Source organism: Falco rusticolus, chromosome 1, assembly GCF_015220075.1.
Source record: "Falco rusticolus isolate bFalRus1 chromosome 1, bFalRus1.pri, whole genome shotgun sequence".
NCBI lineage: Eukaryota > Metazoa > Chordata > Aves > Falconiformes > Falconidae > Falco > Falco rusticolus.
In genome coordinates, this window is record NC_051187.1 from 40,349,137 (window position 1) to 40,371,507 (window position 22,371).

Sequence of the window (22,371 nt, forward strand, 5' to 3'; positions counted from 1 at the left end):
TAAGGATATAAAATGCGCCTGCATGTTGAACATATCCTGTGACAAAATACAAAGAATAATTGCAACCCAGTGACCTTAACTTGACTCATCTGTTTGGAATTAAGTTGCTTTAACTGCATTCTGCTGAGGAATATCTGCATGATCAATAGAATTAAGTGGCAGTTTAATTAGTTATCAGTCTCCAACGGTCTTTTGAGCAGTGACAACCAACTGAACAGATTAATGAACTTCTAGACAGGATCCAGATCAAGATTATGATCTTGGGTTGCTTGATCACATACTCTCCCACAGTATAATTGCTGTGTGTGGGTGGCTCAAAACAGAAGAGGGAAAAGAACGCCAACCTCTTCTTACCTGTTGCTTAAAACCTAAGGGAAAAAAATTACTGAGATTTAGGAGGACTAGGGCTGTGACATGGGAAGCAGCTGGCAGCAATGGTGCAATTGGAGCTGGGAGAAAAGACTAAAAATACTCACAAAAATGTAGAAACATAAAAATAAAAACCTACTACCTGGAATTTTAAACTGCCAGAAATAAGTGTGACAACGTGGTTTGATAGTACGCAGATTACTGGATTCTTTATCTCTTGGGTTCTGTATCTTCCTCCTTCAACTGCCAGCCCTTCCCAGCAGTTCTTAGTCTTGACCTTACAATCCATGAATAAAACACAGTTTCAGTCTTGCACCTTCTCATCCATTCATCACTCTGCTAAGTTCCTTTGCTGGCTCTGTTACTCAATTTATGCATCATAAAATTCTGAACACGTTTAACAGAGCAGCAATTTATAAATAGCTTTTATTATACAAGGCAGGCTTGATGCTCAAACAGGAGGTCAGAGATACTGGCACTTAATCCTTAAACTTTTCCATTCTTCTGTTCCTTCCAATTTCTCACAACTAGCTATCCTCGAAGAAGAATTTTAATGTTGATTTGTAATTATCTTTTCTCTTTGATGAGCCCACTTCTTGAATAGTGGGCAACATCTCCTTTTCGTATACGAAATATTAGAAAATGAAGAGACTAGGCAGCTCTCCCCACACTGAGTCATAAATCAGCCACAGTTCTACTACTTGCTAAGTCCAAGGCACAGATTCCCATGGCAACATATGGAGCCTCTGTTGTAGTATCATTTTGCTCAGATATATATTCTGGCCATGGGAGAACCAACTGTAAACAACAAAGCAAATATACTTCAGTGGTAAACTGAAAGAATGGCCATTGAAATGGCAAATGAAGCAAAGGAATCAGGGTATGGATTTCACATATAGAAACCATTACTCTGTACTAGTAGATGACAGCCTTCTTGCATCCATCTATTACAGCTTCTTGCCAAAGTCAGTTTAAGCCTACTACTTTCTGCACACCTGAGAGGAATAAAGAAAATGCTACTGGGCTGTCATGGAGGAGAACAGCAAATGCTGCAGTGTGCTGGACCTGGTGGCTCCAAAACAGGTGAAGTTTTACATATTTGTATGGGAAGAGAGGCTGCCCAGCCTCAAGGAGCTACGGGATAGTATCCACAAGCTATTATTCCCTTTCCCTTGGTTACTGCTATGCATTGATGGAATACCCTAAAATAGCTTAATAATGGTGGAAACAGGGTCCACGGGGGGAAGAAAGTTGCATGCTAATGTGTCTCCTGGAGAAGGCCTTTTAAATAGTCCTTAACAATAACAATCTCTTCCTCTCCCACCTTGGTTCATTCTCTAGCTTACCAGCTGTTTGTGTGGGTATTGCTATATTAGATACAGGTTTTCCCCACAGCGCAACAACCTGCTGTCACTATGCTTTATAAAATTAATCAAAAACTGAGGCTCTATAGCAAAATTATTGTATAAGTAAATTGTAGGGAAAGCTGATAAACCCATCTAAGAACCCAAAACACTTGGAACTCAATTACCACATCCAAAGCTACCTAAAAATATTTAACAAAATTATTATTGCTGAGCACTCTGAGATCAGTTCAAGATACACACTGATACGAATACCTGACCTTCTATTTAAGTATGTAAATCTTTTTAAGGTTCAGAACCCACCTGCCCCCCCTTGAGGTATAATCTGACATGCAGCCAAGAGGGAAGGCTGTTTAGAGGTCTAATAGCACAGAAACCTATTTGCAACTGCTCTTTTCATTTGTCTTCTACAAATCAGTCAAGGACCCAAGCTCTTGAAGAAATATGGCTAAACTGGACTCTGGTATTACTACCATTGCTCAGTAGCAAGGCTGCAGATGGAAACAATTCCCAAGGAGTAAGAAACTTCAGAGCACCCCAGTAACAAGACTGATAAAAGAGGAGAAAAATGTGAATAGAACCTCAAAGTGGTTTGTGCTCAGCATGCGCTGAGCCTGTCTCCTCCCTGGGCTGGCTAGTGGGGAGAGCTAGTAACACTCCAAAATCTCTCAGGCCCCATCTTCTGTTGTACTGTCTTTGATCTGCACATTCTTCTTTTCAGTGTGTGCAGCAAGAATGTCACTGCAGAGCAAAGCAGAGAGCATCAGCGACAGCTCACCAGCATCAAAGCTCTGCAGGTCATACGGGAAAGTAGCAAGAGAGGAGGTTATTGTGAGCAAGTTCTCCCCAAATTCAATTTCTCTTCTTCAACAGAGATGAGAAAAACAGAAGGGTTGCAGGTACAACTAGGTCAAGCATCATCAGGTTCCATTAAAGTTCTCACTAATGTTCTTATTTCAGAGTCATTAGTCTATTGCTTTGAAAAGAGGAGCTATTTGTGCCATTAGTTTTGGTAGGAAACAGAATGATTCCCGCTCATCAGAGCAACAACATCCTGAAACATCTCCAAATCAAATAGAGGGACAAAATACAAACACTAATTATTTTTTAGGAAGAAGCTTGATACATTTAAATATACAAAGCATCAAGTTTGTGACAGAAAAGGACTGGGCTTAGCAACTCTTTTTCTAATAATTCCAAATTGAGTTTATCTACTTTAGAGTGCGGATGTATGACTCCATTCAAGAGGTCGGTCATACGTTCAAAAGGCACACAGAGTAATATAGTTATATAGTCCTACATTACTTCAAAGCTTCATCCTGATTTCACTGTGATTGGCAGCACACAATGGACATGCTAATGTATCTGTAGTTTACTGCACTTATCAGACTTTTGAAGATGCTTCATAAGGGTTTCATCTACCAGGAGCACAAGCCTCTAAACTTTCCAATTTCTTCCCTGGGTGTTTTAATTCTTTTAGGACATATTAAAGATGCATGCTTTTATTAATGGTCTGTTCTACTCGCTGATCTTGCATCCAGTAGAATAAATATTTGTAACTTCCCAGCAACACCTTCTGTAAAGCAGAGCATCTCTAACACTTGACAGGTATCAATTAAGTTTTTTATGCAGATAGTATTTTACTCATTTTGTAGATCATGCCATCTAATTCCTTAAAGAGGTAGAATAATTTACGAGAATTTGTCTACAACAGGATTAACATGGAGCTGTTGCAGTTGCTGTACCCAGAAATCTCTGTCCAACTGATAAGAAACCACCTACATAATATTTGTTTATTATTTTGTAAATGTCTCTTTCCATTTTAGAGTAATACTCTATGCATATGAGACAGCCTCATTAGAAATACTACACTATAACTAATAAAAACCAAAAGGAGATGGGGTCCCAAATGCAGGTTCCAGTAAGCAAGAACAGCAATATCTAAGATTAATTCCTTACTTTAGTCCCATAACTTGAACAGAATACAAAGTGCAGCAATTATATTCAAATACGATGAATGCCATAATTATCACTTCAGAGATAAGTGGAAATATTTTGAAAAGCAGTAGCTGAACTAAAGCCATATTTAAAATGTGAGAGTGCTAGACTTTACCTACTATAAAACAGCTGTATGGGATTAACAATACTTGTACTTTTAATTGTTTGTGTCTAACACATGCTGTTTTGGAATTAAAAAACCCAAACAACTCATGTCTAGCATGCTACCATTAATAACTGTTGCTATGATCACACGAAATGCTTCTCTGAAGCAAGAGGAACTAGTGCCAAAGTGTTTTAAGGAACACTTCGTTTTTTCCCCGAAAGACCTGTAAAGCTGAGGTCTTCAATACTTGTGGTGAATATCAGTGAATAATACTGACTTTAGAAATAGAGTACAAGCAACAAATCTTTTCCAGGTAATACAATTTCCTCTGAGGTTATTTGAAGAAGGAATTTAAACATTTATTCCACGTGTTTAGAAACAACCAGGAATAATGTCAGTTATTACAGACAAGGTTTGATGGGAAGACTGGTCAGCTATAAATGAAGGGCCTGCCTTACGCATTTTTCTTTTTCAAGATACAGAAAATTATGGCAGGAGAATGATGCTTCATCTTCACAGGTTAAGGAGGCAGAAAGTCACAAGAGGCCAAAGTGATTTTCAGCTAACGTATTTCTAAGTGTGAGATAACAAGGTATTTCTGATTTAATTTGCTTTGCTGTAAAATCACTTCACTGCATGCTAACACAGACCTTCACAACAGCCATAATTCAAAGGCTGTTTGTAAGCACTAGCAGAAAATTCCATGATCAGTATTATCTGCCACTTTGAGCAGGGAGGACACTACTTTTCAAGTAATCTTTACGAAGTATAAACAAAACAAAACAAAAAGCACGCCCTCATATCAAAAAGTTTAGGATCTAGTAGCCAGCTTGCAATTCTCTGTGTTTGGAACTGGTGGAGATGGTAATCCTTCTGTTGAAGCCAAAGCAAGAACTATGACATGCATCTTTCTGCCAGTACGCAGACTTTATTTCAAATGATGCCATATAAGGAGTATACTGAAATTTGTGACAAGGAACAAAGCTTAGAAAGATGGAACAGAAGATGGAATGCCTGTGAAGAGAGAAAAGGAGTACACAGAGTTGTTGTACAACTCTTCAAAGTAGAGAATAAAGAGAAGTTTGAGAGAAACAGGGAAGAAATTACATTCAGCAGTTGGACAAGAAAATCATGTAAACGCTATGTTGTATAGACCAAGCAAAGAAGTGTCAAGGACTTTGCAAGAGATCAGGGATAGAGAGCTATGAAGTATAGGCACAACAAGTTATGCTTTTGGAATTGAGAGGACAGTTTGCATTACAGAAATAAAATTGAAGCACTATAAGAAAGCAAAGAGCGCCTGGGTGTTAGAAGAAAAGACAAAAGCACAATGCTATACATTTGGGTTTTTTTTTGTTGTAGTAGTTGTATAAGCCCACAGAAAACCCCAAGGATCCTAATTAGAGAGAACAGGGCTGACCCACAGTCCTATTTTCTTTCACATATTCAGCCAACAAACTGCAGATAATTCCAGCAGCTGGAATTGACAGTGACATTTTAAGTCAATGAGGATCTATTTTACTCTTCCTCCCACAACACAAATGAATAGTAGTGCTAATGAAATTCCACTCCTATTTTAAGTTGACAAACACAACCCTGCATTTATCCCTTCCAGCAAAATTTGCCTTTTAACAAACTCAAACTACTCTGAAGTACCCTGTGGTCACAATATGACAAAACAAAATGCCACACTCTCCTGCACTGCCATTCTTCCAATTACCTTGACTCTAGTGGACCAAGATAAATTTTTTTCTACTGTATTTTACACCTACTGTTTTGGATGAATCATATTAAAATTTACAATTTTAGTCACAGACTTTAGTACAGTCTGGTTATATATTTCACATTTGATCAAATGTTTCTGACTGAGGATGGGCTTCTAATTCATTACACAAAAATAACTTGCTTAAAAAAAAAAACAAACCCAAAACATATGCACTGGTTTCTAATACTGTCTTCTTCAAAATGCCAAGAAATTACATTATATGCAGAAATAAAAAGAACTGATTGGATTTTGGACCAAGACGCAAAACGTAATTTGTGCACATTATTATTCAGAAAAATGAGAGAAAATATTCTTACTCATTTCTTTTTAAATGACTTTCCACAGAGAGGCTAGATAACCTTATCTTATTTCACTGTGGTATACTAAGAAAGAAGCCCTTTGTATCTCTCCATCAGAAGTGTACAGAGAAATAATTCTGTTTCTTTCAGGCGAAAAAGAAATAGCTGTAGTATTTACCAAGCAAGAAAGAAAAAAGGAGAAGGCAGCAGGGGAAGGAACAGTGTTATGCTGTGAGCTGTCCTCATAACTAAGCAGGGTGTGATCAGCTCTCAGTGTCACACACCAAATACACCAGGTATGGTGCAACCAAGAGAGTGCCCTCTCTTATAGTTGTGTTATACAAGAAAAAGGAAGGCAAGAGCTTTCACATTTAAACCAAGCTGTAAGGCAATCAATTAGCCATTAGCAAGTGCGAAAAGTTTCATGGCACCTGTGTCTCCTTGACAAATTCCATTGTGAGTAAAGATTTCCACCCCACCCCACCCCCCCCACCCCCCCACCCCCCACCCCCACCCCCCCCCCGCCTAGTCCCTAGTTTCTATGTAACTCCTTCCACTTCTGAAAACTTACGCACCCCATTGAGTACAGTCAGTAATTTGCTTGGCCTGAAAGTTGGCTAACACAACACATCTATTAGCAGGCTTTCCCAGATTTGAGACTGTATCCTTGGTATCTGTTGGAATTAAAGACAATAAATAAATGCAGCATGTCAGCTTCAAAATCCATTGTGTTTTCTTTATTTAGCTTCTTTCAGCATAACTTTAATACAAACTGAATGACATAAGTATTGCAAGCGTCACTACTCTTTTAAAAAATAAACAGCTTTCCTAGCCATTTTGTGAATAAGTCCAGACGTACTACTCCTGTACATGTACTTGCTTCCACTACCATCCAGCCACACACTGCAAAGAATAGTCTTCCAAACTCCTTTCCAGAGTTTCCCTCCAGCTGAACATCAAGTATCAATACCCCTAAGATGCCTTCTCCTGTCTTTTACTTAAATACTGCCTTCCTCAGGGATCAACCAAACTTTTAGTACTTCAGAACTGGATCCAAGGTATCTCACACAGTGCCTTGTCAAGCTGATTATCTCGCAGCTTTGTTGGACCTGAAAAACTGATTTCCCATCATACCACAATAAAAAAAAAATGACTTTTTACTATATAATAGTTATGTAGTAATGGAAATAGTATGAAAATTTCAACCTCAAATACAAACCTAGGATCCAATTCTGATCTTATGTAAGCTCTAAGTAGTAGAAATTGCTTCCACAGTTATTTTCACTTAAATGTGCCCTACTGTGCCAAGACAGCATGTCTAGTTCTGAATTCCAAATAGCTAAGATTGCCAATGAGTTTGTAGTTAACACAAAGCTTCTCTGACTTTTTCATGGCAAAGATCATCATTATATGTGATTAGTATTTTAACACAGGCATATTTACTGCAATACAACAGTTCCAAGGCCAAATGAAGAAACTCGTATCACAGAAAATCATTTCAGGAACATACAATAAACAGCCATAGTTTACAACTTTTAATTACGTGTAGTGGGTATTATAGCACATTATTCTGATACTCTTATCTTTCAGAAAGTCTGGAGTCTCCAGTTTCTGTTAAAGATACTATGCGTAACTACTGCTAGCCCATTCATTTTCTGAAAAGTGTTTCTGAAGATCATGACAAAAGAACAATTGCACCCATTTAATACAAGCAGTTAATTCAGGATCTAAAGATCAAAACAAGTTAAGTTTTGTGGTAATGTTGTTATAGATAGCTTTGCCTGTAGTCATCTTTGTAAAAGGTCCTTATTGCCTCTAAATCACTGCTAAGGGAGTAAAATTTCAGTGGAGAGAATATGGATTAACAAGTGAGATTAACACTACTCTTGCCATCATGTTTCTAAGACTAAAGGATCCGCAGAAAACCCACCCCTCTCTAAAGTGCTTTTTCCTTTCTTTATCTTGACTGTATGCACTTGCATGATAGCTTCACTGAAAGGGGGTTTGGACAACTATTATACAGTCCACTGCTCTCGTACACCAAATAAAACAGAACCTGAAAACCAGGCAGCACTTGAACTAATTGAAAAACTTAGTAATTCAACTCTTCGGTCCCTGAAAATTAAGGCAGTATTGATAAGAGATGAAAACTTACAGCAAAAAATAATTCTGTTATTTGTTAAACAGTACCAACTTTTTGTTCTGCATAAGTCCCCATACATTTTTTTCCACTATTACTGCTACAACTAACACTAATTGTGGACTATGGCTTCTCACATAAATACTATACAAACACCTACAACCTTCTCTACATAAAGAAGGCAGTGAGTTTGTTTCCCCCCATGGCATTCTGAACCCCAAAAAAGTGTGAGCTGGCCTTGTCTATTTTCAAAACTGCCCTTATCTTTACCTCTCATGGAAGAATGGAAAATCTAGTAAACACTGCCATAATGTAGGTCCACATCCTAGCTTATTTCATAGTAACTTTCCCATGTATAGACAAAGGAACTTTCCCATATAGACAGTTACACGTATTTCTTTTCCTTTATCATTGTTGTCTTTACTTAATAAAAGATGCTTTATCCTCACGCTCTTTCGAGGAGAGTTATGCCTGACCACAGAACTACCTAGGAACAGTTCATGAGTTTCAGGTGTTGGCACCACCTCCTTCAGGATATACTTTCCACTCACAGCTAAGTTCTAGAATGGTAACTGTACTGAAAACAGGGGAGAACACAAGAAGGAATACATGTAACTGTGAGTCTCACCTTCTGCAGGTAAGCTCTCTTCCTAACCTGCCTTGATATACAGTTCAAATTCACTAACATCAGAGACATCCATAATCCACTGCTGTTCGGTTCTAGATGGCACAATTCCCTTTTCCATTTTATTATTTCTACTCAGTTGAGGACCATTACTGCTAGTAATGTATTTTGTACAGGAGAATATTGGTCTCTAATACTTAAAAAATAATTACTGTTTTCCTATCCACTTTTATTTCTATAGAAGGTATTGTTATGTTCATTTGAAACAATTACTGCTTTTTATTTAATACAGAAGGTACAGTGATAATGCTACAGCAGAGAGATGGAACACCTGACAGGTCCAAGAGTAGTTAGGCATTCATAAAGGAGTTGAACTTGCAAATTCTGGCACAGCAAGATCCATTATGTTGCAAACCTTAAATAGGATTTCCACAAACCTTCAGCTTTGGTGATTGGGAGACACACACAAGCCAGCCAGACAGAAATAAGTCAATGGATGAGTTGCATATACATTTCCACCTGCTGGCAGAAAGTGTTTACACAGCAGTAGTATACTTTTACAGTGGTTTAAGTCTGGAATAAATCCAATAAATCAGTGGAGTTTTTCTTGGTTAAAAAAGGAACACAAAGCAGCATTTCTCCTACAGTGTCACTGGTGCACAAAGATTATTTTAGAAATTCTGCTTTCAATAAGGCTGTATAACTCCAGATCTGGGGCCCTAATATTAGTCTAACTGATATATAATTTAATTTTTTTAATTTACAACTAAGTGCAACCAACACACATGGCAGTTTCCCAAAACTGTAAGTAATAAGCTTCAATTACTAAGCACAGAAACATGTTATGATGGTGTTAATCAGGTTCAATGCTCAGCAAAATAAGTATTTTTCAGTTGATGTTTATTTGAAATTAAGAGGTGTTTTAAGCCAGGACTCAAAGGAATGATCTGGTATTCACTGCACACCACTGTATTGCTATAACATGAAACCATGTTTCATGTTTTCATCATCATCATCACCAATCAGTTCTCATTTCTTCAGAACTGATTGTAGCAAAGCATGATAAAGTCAATACCACAGCTGGAAGAGCCCCTTTCCAGAGCACTACAGCTATGCCAAAAAAAGCCTCCAGTGCCCATGATCAGAGTGGATGAATTAATCTCTGTTCTCAGTTACATCAACAAGTAGATGATTTCCACATACACACACCACACTCCCAACCTCACTTGGAGATTTTTCCACACTGTGCACTCCAGGCTTTGATCTGATTACCACTTTTAACACTTCAGATTCATAATCCATCACCAGTAGGTTTTATCAGTTATACTCCCTGCAAGTTCAATGTTGGAAACCCAAACACCAGTGTGAGCTAAACATTTCATGGAATAGGAGAAACAGAGTCATCTCTACTGCAGGATCATTCAAGAGACATGAAGAGACTAGTTCGCTAATTAGAAAACAGTAACTTTCCGTGCTCTTTTCATAAAACCTAGTTGAAATGTTGAAGTCTCTGCTTTCTGTCCCTTCTGACCTTGATGACATGTGTGACAAGGCTGTTTTCAAACATATTTCCAAACTTGGTTCCGTAAAAAAAAAATCTTGAAAGATACACTATTGCATTAACACATGCAGGAAAGCATCTAGCCTTTGTGCTGCCCCCTGTATCTATAAATACCCAGTGATGTGCAACTACCAAACAAATCCAAACTTCCTCCAAGAATGCTACAAATTTTACCTTTGTCACAAAATAAAGTGTTACATCTTTGTGCCAAAATAACGTCCCATATATAGAGACAGCAAAACTTGAAAAAAAAATACCAGCAGATATTTCCACAAAGCCTAGTACCAAGAGAAGAAATTATCAAAACAAGAGGTGCTGCAATTGATTACAGCATTATGAATTCAATGTTCTGTCATGCAGCTCATTGAAGTAACTCAGTTCTGATGCTCTACAGCTATCTTAGGGAGAAGAAATACTTCAGGAAAGCAAAAGAAGTACCATACAATAGGCTACAATTTATTAGAAGGAACATGCTGAAGCTCATGTCAATGGAAGAATATGCTAACAATCATTTTAATGAGATAAACATGCCCTCATGTCCCCAGTCAAAAATGCCTAAGCTCCCTTGCAGCAAAGGTAGGTAGCAGTTGCAAGAAAGTCTCCCTTTCTACTTATGTGGGCCATGCTAAAACTGCAACAATTACTGGAATTCCAGTCAGGAAGGAGAGGAGGAACAAGCAATGCTTTTAGCTTCCGACATATATCAGGGCATATTTCCCTTCTGTTTCTGAATGCACTGTTTCAGGGAAACAATCCCAGTCAGATTTCTCATGGGACAATGCATCTCCACAGTTATTCATGTGTAACCCTCCAGATGGAGGAAAAATTCAGCTTTAAATCTAAAAGGCAAAGGTGATTGTTTTCTAACAGTTTAATGCTCTTGACAGTACTACATAAGTATTTTAAAAGCCTATTTCAAAATTTAACAGTCATCAGGTCTTTAATAAGAAGACCCTTTAAGTCATGAGGAAAAAATGTCTAGCAAAATTCTTATTCACAATTTTCAACAAGTTTCTACTACCAAGCTGGCAACTCTGTTTTGAAAAACTTGTTCCATGAACATCCCTGTTGAAGCCAACAGCACCAACTTATAGACCATATACAGTTTTAAGGAAGAAAAAAGAAAGAAAAAACAAAGCAGTGCTTAATTAATGCATACCCTAAAACTTTTTCTAAAACATAATGTGAAAGTTTACAATGGAAGAATACTACTGGAATTAGAATAAATCAAGAAAGCAGCAAAAGCCACAACAAACTCCCTATCCTTTTTTATAAAGTATACTTTTTAACACCTGAAGAAAGAAACAACAATTAAAAACAGTCACCATGGCATGGTGCAGCAATTGAAAATGGCTGCCTTTCAATTGCAGCTGTACTCCTGCAATTTAAAGTTAACTGAAGAGGATATATTTCTGACAGGGGGCATACTAAGGGCAGGTCTGCTAAGGTATTTCAAAGATAATGCTTTATATTTATTGCTTAATTCTCTTCAACTTCTATGTTTCCTTTATCTGCTTGGAAGGGGCTTTAATGGATCTAAATAAAAGGAGAAAAATTGTCTAACATTTATGCCTTGCCAATTCTATTAGATGTTGCTATAAGAAATGTAAATCAAGAGATTGGGTCTTAAAGTTTTATTCACTGTAGTTTTAATAGACCATGCCAATATTACTCCAGTATTGCCAGAGATGTCTCCAAGAACACTGAATGAATACTAAGAAGGCCTACCATGACTCTTGCTATGAAAGAACAGATTAAATCCTAAACTTTTAATCTCCCAATTTGATCCACATGGGCAAATGCAGTATGGCTTTGGGTAATATGCCAGGAAAGATATCACAGAGGACTTCCACTGTATGCTTAACCAGAATGGAAACACAGTTAGATCTTAAGGATCAGAAGTTACATGTTTGGTTTCAATACTAATGTCTGCAAGGATGTATGACTCCTTTTGATAGGTATACATTAGCATGTTTCCACACGCATATACTGTCTACAGATTATCAGTCTTTTGGGTCCAGAAAAGCCTACAGCTTTTGAATACTAATGCATTTTAGATGAATCAAATTTTCCCTAAGCCATGAAGTAGAAAGCAAGAAAGCACATAATGAAGTATACAGAATTCAGCTGCGTGAAAGTCCACTTTTAAAGGCCAACCTTATCCAGGCAATTCAATGAAATTCTACTTCAGATAAGTACTTTTGCAAGACATTCTGCTAATAAGCAGGTTGTATGTGCCACACCAAGAAAAAGATTAACTACACTCTCATAAAAAAAGGCCAGCCTGTTTTGATAATCAATATTCCAGTAGTTCTGATGCTCCCTGAAGTGTATTATGATTTATTAAACCCTACCTGATCAAACCATTAAATATTATTTGTAGTAATATATGCATAGGTAGCTGCACAAACAGTGAACTGGAGGAAAGAGAACAGCCACAGCCTGCTGCACCACTGCTGCAGAGTACCAGGCTTGCTTGTGTTACTGTCATCATTGTTAGGAGGAGACCTAGGCATGTAGGGCAGCAACTTCCAACATCACAGAGGCTTGCAACCCAGGCCTCATGCAGGTTAACAGAAGGAGTTCAACTCTCCAGCTGCCTGGACCACATGATCATCAATAAACCATGCTAGGTCATAAGCAGCAGCAAGGTAAATTCCCCACACCTTCAAACAAGTAACCATTTTTAACTGGGAATTATAAAGGGATTCCAAATCAGACTACCAGAAATGTAAGAAATTAAATCTATGCTTATTATACATAAGAATCCCACGTTCCTTTTTAAATCCATTCAACAACACCAAAGGCACTAGAATCGTGTGGATAACAAGGCAAAATTAGGACTCATCAGCAATTCTGGAAGTTATTTGTATCATCATTAAGTAAAGATAATCATGCAGAGGTAAAATCTCAGACATAAAACACAGAGTAAGTCATCAGGTTAGCTTGTAAATCATGCCATGAAGAGACACTAGTAAAACTTCAAATTCAAGATAGATAAACTTGCTGTCAGATTAATCAAATAAAAATAATTTCAAAGACCTACATATGAAAAATCTCTAATTAATGTCTATATATAATACACACCACACGGAGGAAAAAATATTTTCTAAAATTACTTAGCTCAGACTTGTTTATGTTGCAAATGTTTATAAACTAAAATGCTCTCTTTGGGTAATTCGACTATCTTGCACTTCCCAGGCAAGAGATTCTTGCCCAGGACTTTATTTTATAATAAACTTAACTACAGACAACTTTTAAAAAAATAGCTTACTTGGAAGAAATATCAAGCACATTAAGTAGGAGTTTGATTAATCTATAGCAATCCATCAGTTAAACAAGATTAATTCGTCGCTCTTGAGTGTTCCAGAAAATATAGTAGAAACCCAAAATAAGCAGACATTAATCTATGAACAATGAATTAGGGGGAAAAGATTAATTGCAAGGAAAAAATTGTTTATAACAGATAAAAAACACATGTTCTGGATGGCTCAGGTCTGAAACTTGGCAGCCTGGAATATGCTTCAAGGCAACTCCATTTTGCACATTACAATCAAAACTGACCATTCAAATTACACAATTGCAGTTCTGGAAATATCTATTTAGTATTAATATCTGAAAAAGCAGTTACTCTTAATGTTTTACAAATAATTTTGGGGCAACCATTGGCTAGAAACTTTTATGCCAAATTCAATTGTAACAGCATTTTCCTAGAGGGAATTAAATATCTTATTAAATGTTATTGCATAGCAAATAGAGTATCTCACTTTCTGAAATATTCACCTTTGAAAAAAATAGTGGGTTTTTAAAAATAGACACATAAATTCCATTAAAATGTCACTAATAACATTAATCTGTTAAGAGTTGAGAACTAACACAGTTTTGAAAACCACATCTGTTCACAAAACTGCATGCCTTCTCTCTAATCTAGATTCTCTGTTTAGATGAGCAGTATTATGTATGATTGTAGAATTTAGGCCATGTCTACAGAACTCCAGTAAGTATTCATTCTGGAATTCTTCTTGCCTCATGAGAAGGCACTCTGTCTGTTCAGACCTACTCCTCCGTACAATACAGTACAACACTCTGGATGATATAAACAAAATAATTTTAGATAACCAATTTTTATGGTGCAATGATTTTCAGAGCTGTAAGTATTAAAAAAACTAATCAATATGCTGGCATAGCAGAAATGGTTAAAACTACTTTCTTCGACTTAGGAAAAACCTTTTTTTCATAATCAAGTAGTACAATAGTTACTTAGTTTTCATGTAACCCTAGCTACAGCAGACTATTATAAGCGCTTTTTGAAAGAAGAGGAAAAGTCTTCACATTCAGACAGTATAATGTTACTCCCACTGAAAGCCATGGAAATTCTACTGCTGACCTCAGTGGGAGTAAAAGCAGTTCCAAATGCCTCCAACTTTTCAGATTTTCCACCAAGATGTCTATTGCAAAAAAATGCAATTCCATTTTATCACTGAAAGCCACAAACCAACAACCAATCAAAATACATCTAAAATTGTTTTATAAATGAGCAGTCTCAGCCAACAAGTTGCACTTGTAAACGAACTAAACAGCATTCTTCAGGGCTGACAAGCAATATATTGAAAGCACCATCATTCTAAAAATGTATGGCACTCCTGATTCAGGCTGACATGCTCTTAAAAATGAGTACAGAGCACACCTCACTTCTGAAATAACCAAATCAGTCTTGGACATGAGCTCTGTTAAAAAAGAACTTTGGTAATGATAGCACAATTACTACTGTTCCTTCAGTGTAAAAGATGCAGGAACATTTTTGAACTTGTAAATTCCTTTACTTCACAAATACGCTGCAGAATAATAATAGGTTACTCATGTATTCACAAACAGCATCTCATTTGATTGCTACTTTTTTCCTAATTTTCAACAGGTAGTGAGGCTGTATGGTAAGAGATAATGCCTTCTAGCTCCTGACACTTTACTCCCTTTCACCCCTACAATTATTTTCCTTTGCTCCAAATACTAGAAATTTCACCTCAGGATGATTGTTACAGTGACAAACCACCTAAGAAGTCTCCCACTTCTTCTATATAGTTTAGGATATTAACAAGCAATAACTTTCAGTTTTCCCTGTTACTGTGTAAACTCCATTCCCATCTTTAAACCCAAATTTACTTTTTTTTTTAGAAAGAGACGATTGAAAAAAAAATGAAATAGAAAATTAAGGCTTTTAAAAGTTTGAATTATTCAATCAGTTTTATTCATTTAGCAAGTACAGCTGTCTTCTGGTTTTAGTCATTTAAAAGACCAACTTTTAAAAATTATGTTCCTTTATCTCAGTGTAGATGGCTTTCCCTTGTGCAAGAAAACTTCTGTCTGTTAGTTCTCAAGAATGACTTTCCAAGTTATCAGAAGTCATACAAAGTAATAAATTGCTTTAACTATATATAGTCTTTGACTATACTCACTGTACTGTTCTGAAAAGAGCCCTTCACTTAAAACCAGTAAGTTAGCAGAAGGGTCAAATGCTACAGAAAGCCATACATCCCATCACACCAGTAAATAACCACTGAATTTATACTTGTGTTACATTCACACACCACAGACTGCTGTACAGAGAGCTCAGAGAACAACCTCAAATGAAGTCTGATGGTACAGCTGAACACAAAATTGAAACAGCTCAGAGCAGGCAGTTAGGAGGTGGGAACCCAGTTCACTTGTCTAAAAGCAGGATAGCAGAACAAAACATTTTGAAAAGGTCCATTTATAAAGTTTTGGAAGCTTGATCATCAGTTACATTATATGCAGTTAACTGTTCTACAGTTTGATTATACAGACGCATTTGTTTCTATATAGTGGTCTGCTATTCCAAGCAGACTAATTGAAACTCTTGCATATTTTAGCCATACTCAGTTCAATAGTCCTACTGTTTGAGAAAAAGGCCAATGAAGACTATTACTATAAAATGAATTTAGTCTTTCATCATTTTATTGTTGGCTAAAGAATGACAATTGTGAGACTGTTTGGAATAGTAAATAGCAAGGCAGATTAAGTTAGTAACAATTCTGCCTTCTAAATTTTACAGACTTCAACGTGTGTAATTAATAAAAGAAATAAAACATATATGTTAAGGAAATGTTAACAACTCTTACCACCCTTCCAGGCGAGTCGCTAGGCCCCTTTCCTTGTTCATAAAGCACCACTCAGTTCTGGATATCCCTGAAAAACGTAAGAGACAGATCAAACTCTGAATAGAAAACAGCTTGGTCACCTGAGCAATGGGGCAACTTTACATACAGCTTCACAACCCAAACACTTGCCAAAACTGCACCACTATCCCTAGTTCAAAACAGCTAAGACAAGGCTTTCATTACCCTCTAGAGTTCCTACTTCCTGAAATAAAAGTTCATGGCAGAAATTTCTTACCTGATTTGAACGGTCTACTATACAGACAGGTTTCTACCGAAATCTCTGGATCACAAAACCCAAAACTCATTTAAGTGTACAGTAACAAGATGCAAAACAGCCAAAATGTTTCTCCTTATTATCTTTTAGCTCAAATTATTTTTTTCTGGATCATACATAGGATTTCCATAACCTTACACTTGTTACATATACAGAATAATAGATTCCACAAAACACATACATACTTGAATATACAAGGAAATGGGCAAATTTTTCAAATCAAGTTAACGAAGTGTTAATTCCCAGGGAATACAAACACTGTCTTCGGCTACATTTTGCCAAGTCGTGGTAGGTTTTCTCTGTGCTTATTTTAACTCCCCAAAGCATCAATTTCCAAACGTTTTTTTACCTGCCTGCTTCCAAACTAGAAATACATCTGTTTCTGTACAGACACTGCAAGTTGGAAATCGCACCTTCTCCTCTGCAGAATTTCCAGAAGTTAAAAAAAAGCAAGACAGTAGTATCATGGAATCCTTGATTATCACTACATACTGGGCAAGACTCAGAGGAATATATGTATGCCTAAGTGTAGCTACACCACTATAGTGCCAAAGCACCACTGGCCATTGGTCCTTCTACTGCTGGCTGAATTTGTAGAACAATCACACTGATATATGGGGTATCCCCTAACAGCAGTAATTTAAGTGGTCAGTATCACAAATAACTAGAGTTTGTTTTGGTGGATTGTTCTGTGGGTTTTCCTTTGTTTGCTTGTGGGGTTTTTTTGTTGTTTTGGTTTGGTTGTTTTGGTTTTGTGTTGGTTGTTTTCTGTTTGTTGGTTTGGTTTGTTAGGTTTTGTTGGGGGGTTGTTTTTTGTTGGTTATGGGTTTCTTGGTTTTGTTTGTTTGTGGGTTGTGGTTGTTTTATTTTGGGGTTTTCTGGGGTTTTGTTTTTTGGCATTTTGTTTGTTTGTTTGTTTTTTTACAGTCCTCAGAGAAGAGTGCTCACACACAAGGCCCAATCTGAACCCACTAATACCAGTAAAAAATTATTAATACTCAGAACCACAAAAGATATATGTGCACTGCTTTTTATATCAATGAAACTGATACAATTTAAGAGATCTAAAAAATATGAACACAGCTGTCTGGAGACTGCTTTTATAGAGGAAGACACTGGTTTCCCCCCAATCTTGTAAGCCAGTCAGCATTTGGCTGCCTTACAAAAACCATATATTCTCCCTGCATGCCTCCACCTTCCACAATACATTTTATGTTTCATTTCATAATTTACAAGTTAAAAGGCAACACTATGTCTCAAAACAGTAATTCCAGTGACTTTAGGATGACACTTGATGAAAATTTATCTAATTAGTAAACAGGATGCTTTATTTATCATCAACTCTGATAACTAAATGCTTTCAAGTACTGCAGAACAAAGGAGAAACCTCATCACAAACATGAAACATACCAGGAAGCAGAGCATGTACACAGAAATTCAGTTTGTCACAAAATAAAATTTCATTAGAAGAGTCATGTTGTTCCAGAAGCAGCACTGATGGAGAAGGTAGAATCGTAAGAAATGTGTTGAATCAGTACAAATCTAACCGCAGGCAAGAATTTCCCTCAAAAGTTTCATTTATATTAGCAATTCAGACTTTGCCTGAAGAGCAATTCAATCCAGATGTCAGAGGCAAAATCTGGCCATTGCTTGCCTTTTTAATTATTTTTTTTCCCAAAAAATAAAATGAACATATGATCTCCCCTAACCAAAAAGAAATACAAGAACTGATAACAATCAGAAATAACGTTAAACAGCCATCAGAGGGGTAATACCACAGATTTTAAAATGCCACTAGTAGCTTGATTAAGTTTTAAAACATTGCAACAAATCCAAAACTGATCCTTCTAAAATTACTTTTTAAGTATGACGATTCTGTATAAGCCATTTTAAAAGCTTCTACTCTTAAAAAAAGTGGGAAATTATGGCTTATTAAAAAAAAAAAAAAGAAGAATCTCACTGATCAAGAAGAAAGTTGAATGGCTAGCTTTTAATTTATGTTTTCAATATAAATCAAGATCTCATTTCCGTTACAAATCTATGTGCTCTGCTACCTGTACATGCCTGTAGCACCAAGGACGATTTCAGGAAGAAATTATAATTCTCTATAACTTACATTTATGTATGTTACAACTTCTCTCACTTTTGAGCAATATAGCTCAAAAAGTATGCCTGACATTCCTCAAGAAGTGTTTGACATTCTGGTAATTTTCACTTGATTAAAAACTAATCACTATAGAGCATCTGAAGATGTTAATGGGAAAAGAAATTCAAGTGTATGTTACATGCACTGTAAAAAGATCAGACTAGTACAATTCTTGATGAGAACAATCACCTGCTATTAAAACATATCTCTAACTTTTTGGAACAACATACTCTTAAAATTTCAAGGGGCATGGATGTAATGTGATTTTGGATATCCTTGTACAATATAGCTGAGCAAAACACTAGGTAAGTCAAGCAGCAGAGCAAGCAAACAAGATTTCCAGTCTTCACTTATAACCTTGTTTAAAAAGTTTAGACTGCTGAACTCCAGGTCCCAGAAGGTCTGAATTTCTCAAGAACCAAGCCAACATTGAAACTACAGCAGTAGTACAAGTGGAGTTGTATTTTGAACTTGCCAAACAGGTATCATGGCTTCACACATGCTAAGGAGAGAAGAAATGATGGAAAAAGGGCACTTAATCCAGTGGTCTGTCATGAGCTTGAAAAAACTTCTTTCTGCCAGACCAGTTACCAACATCTAATGAGTATATATCCTGAATAAATGCAGTAAGGACTATCTTAATAAGTCTCATAAATATTCAAAAGACCCACCATATTAGCAATCCCAAACACAATAAAGGGTGAAGGTCTCTTAAAGAGCAGCTCTAAGCATAATGCAGCCAATTCTGACTGGAACTTCATGTTGAACCAGCGCTGGCTGACAAGGGCATGACCTTCTATTGATGCTGAAAATGATGACTTGGTTCAAAAATTGTCTCATTTTGCTGCCACAGATTTAACAGTTCAGGCTTCATCCCCATGAGATGAGTAAAACATGCTCATTAGGTAACCTAGCTCCCCAGAGACAGGATTTTCAACAAAGGGTAAGCACCTTTATTTTAATATTACAAATATGTCCTCAAGGTGCTTTAACGCAGACCAGTTGTAGAGGTGAAAACCAATCACAGATCTCCAGTCCCACCACTGTGCCACAGTACCGCATTCTCAACAGGAAGATTGCACTGATGAAAGTTATGGGTAACATTAAATATACCAACAAAAAGCAGCGAGTACTAAGCAGAAATACAGCTCAATACACCATCAAAGCAATTCTGAGGCTTTTCAGAAAGGTGCATAAATAAAAAGAAATAATTTTAACTTTGGACTGCATAAACAACAGGCACAACAATTATGAATTCTTTTAGCAACTTCTTTCAGCTTGTCTAAAACATTTACTGCCCATTGTTTTCATCTTCCTACTTACAGACATGCCAATGTCAGACAATATCTGTTACAATCAACTTGGATTTACTATTCTTACCATCTGTCTTAAGTCTAACCAATAAAGTAATACTGAGCAAGAAAAAAGGATGAGAGGAAGAAGGGAATCAGAATACCACAAAGATAAGCAGGCAGTTATTTCTTACTCTGAATGCAATAATAAAAACTCTAGAGGCCAAAATGTTCCAGCTGAGCTAACTATGGCTTCCTGCTGCTGTTACTAACATAGTATTGTAGAAAAGTAATTGCAAATATTACTCAAAGTACAAAATACCAAACAGAAACAAACAAGATAATGGAAGAAACATGTATCTACTGGCAAAGCCAAAATTCATTAGAAGATTATATTCAACATGTTTTGAAGCCAGCTGTATAAAGTGACACTGGAAGCCTTTACATTTAAATAAGCCTTTTAAAATTCTTTATTTCACTAAAAGCAGGAGTTTGACCTTAAGTGTTAATTTAAATGGATACAACTAAGTTGGTTAAAAAACCCCACAAACTGGAGTTCTATAAATACAGCTGCTAATGGTAGCCTCAGAATTGCAGCCACATCCCATCCCGACGCACAGCTCTGTCCATCCAGCTCTTCCCATGTCGGGAGAGTCACTGAGGGTTACACTCACTGGTGAGAAACATAAAAGGAGAATGTCTTGCATCCCTGAAACTCCTTTCTGGACTTTCTACCCTTTGCACTATCAGGATCCTTACAACTTTGCTTCTCCTTGTAGAAGACAGAACAATTTAAAAAATGTTCAATTATTAACCATCTTTCACAGAACCTGCTCAGAGTCAGTTTGAGCAAGTTGCCCAGAACATTTTCCAGTCAGGTTTTGAACATCTTCAGGAATGTAAACTCCACATTATCTCTGGGCAACTTGCTCCAGTGTTCTGTTCACCCTAGCAGTAGATTTTTTTTCTCCATTTTTGATTGAAATAAGACTTCACCACTTTGTACCTATCAGCATATTAGACTGTGTTGCCTGTTGTAGTATCAGTGATCAGTGGAAGCTGCTTAAATCAATGAGCTCTGAAAATGACAATGAGATGTATAACCATGAAATTTATCGAACATGCCTGCATGCATTAGTAATGACATAGTATGGCCTCTGGGTCCAATAATGCAGAGGGCTGGATTCCTTCATCTTCCAACGACTGCTCTAAATTCCCTGTCACACAAGGACACACAAAACAGGCATACATTTTTCACTTCTGGATATTATACCTCCTTTAAACCAGCTGGGTTTTGTCTTGCTACTGTACACACTCGATAAGTTTCTTTCAATTTCATAGTGTCAAAGATATTTTAAATAATCAGTTTCTCACGAAGAAGCTACTATTAACATTCCTTGCCTCAAAAGATACATGCAAGCAGTTACTCTGAGGTGGAACTGGGAGAAACCTGTATAAACTCAGTGCTCTTGAGATTTCTATTAGAAATCAGTTGCTCAATTCCATGTGAAATTACAAGAATGCACAAGCATAGTTTTTTGTTCTTTATTACAAAAGTCTCAAGTGACATCTGCTATAAGAAGGACAATGCTAACAGGCAGTGAAACGTCAAAGGTTTCCCAAGGAGAAGTCATTTCTGTTCACTGTTCATGATTCTCCTCTCAAAACACCTAAATAATTCAGGTGTATTCAGTCAAACTACACCTGTGTGAAGAAGACAGAAATGAATTATCAGGTGGTTAATCACTAATACTAAAATTCTGTGATTGTTATATTTGTCCATAATTCCTTTCTCATTTTATATTCTCTAGAAGAAAATGCCTTGAGAGATTTCTTTTCCCCATTAGAATTTCCCAACTTGCTGTGAATATTTTATATCTGTGCAGCTACTAAAGTCACTAAATTATCAATCTTGTACTCTAAATTAAGTCAGCCTATTTCAGGATCTTCCTTCCCCTTCCCCCCCCCCCCGCCTTCTTCATTACAGCTATTTTAATTCTAGACTCTTCACACACTGTGCACCTGTAATCTGTATCTACATTGTATTAGTAGGATCCTCCTAATTAGATTTAATTTCCTCAAGTGAGAAAAAAAGTGACATGCTAAGCCTGCTAGTTCTTTGAAGAATGTCCTAGAAGGTCAAATGGTGTGTATATAAGGGCTTTGTGATCTCTTCGACACAGGTATGGTAAGGTTGGTCAACATTTCAGATGCCTTCAGTAATGAAAAGCAAAGTAACTGGTATTGATTTCATTC

At 36.8% G+C, this 22,371-nt stretch overlaps 1 protein-coding gene across 8 annotated transcripts in view; it reads right to left on the reverse strand.

Moving 5' to 3' along the window:
- Positions 1–22,371, reverse strand: part of ARVCF (ARVCF delta catenin family member) — a 295,514-nt gene that overhangs the window by 258,378 nt on the left and 14,765 nt on the right. For all 8 annotated transcript variants that reach the window (XM_037375833.1, XM_037375850.1, XM_037375823.1 and 5 more), the window contains exon 2: positions 16,365–16,431. The gene's annotated coding sequence lies outside the window, so the exon portion shown is untranslated. The remainder of the gene's footprint in view (positions 1–16,364; positions 16,432–22,371) is intronic.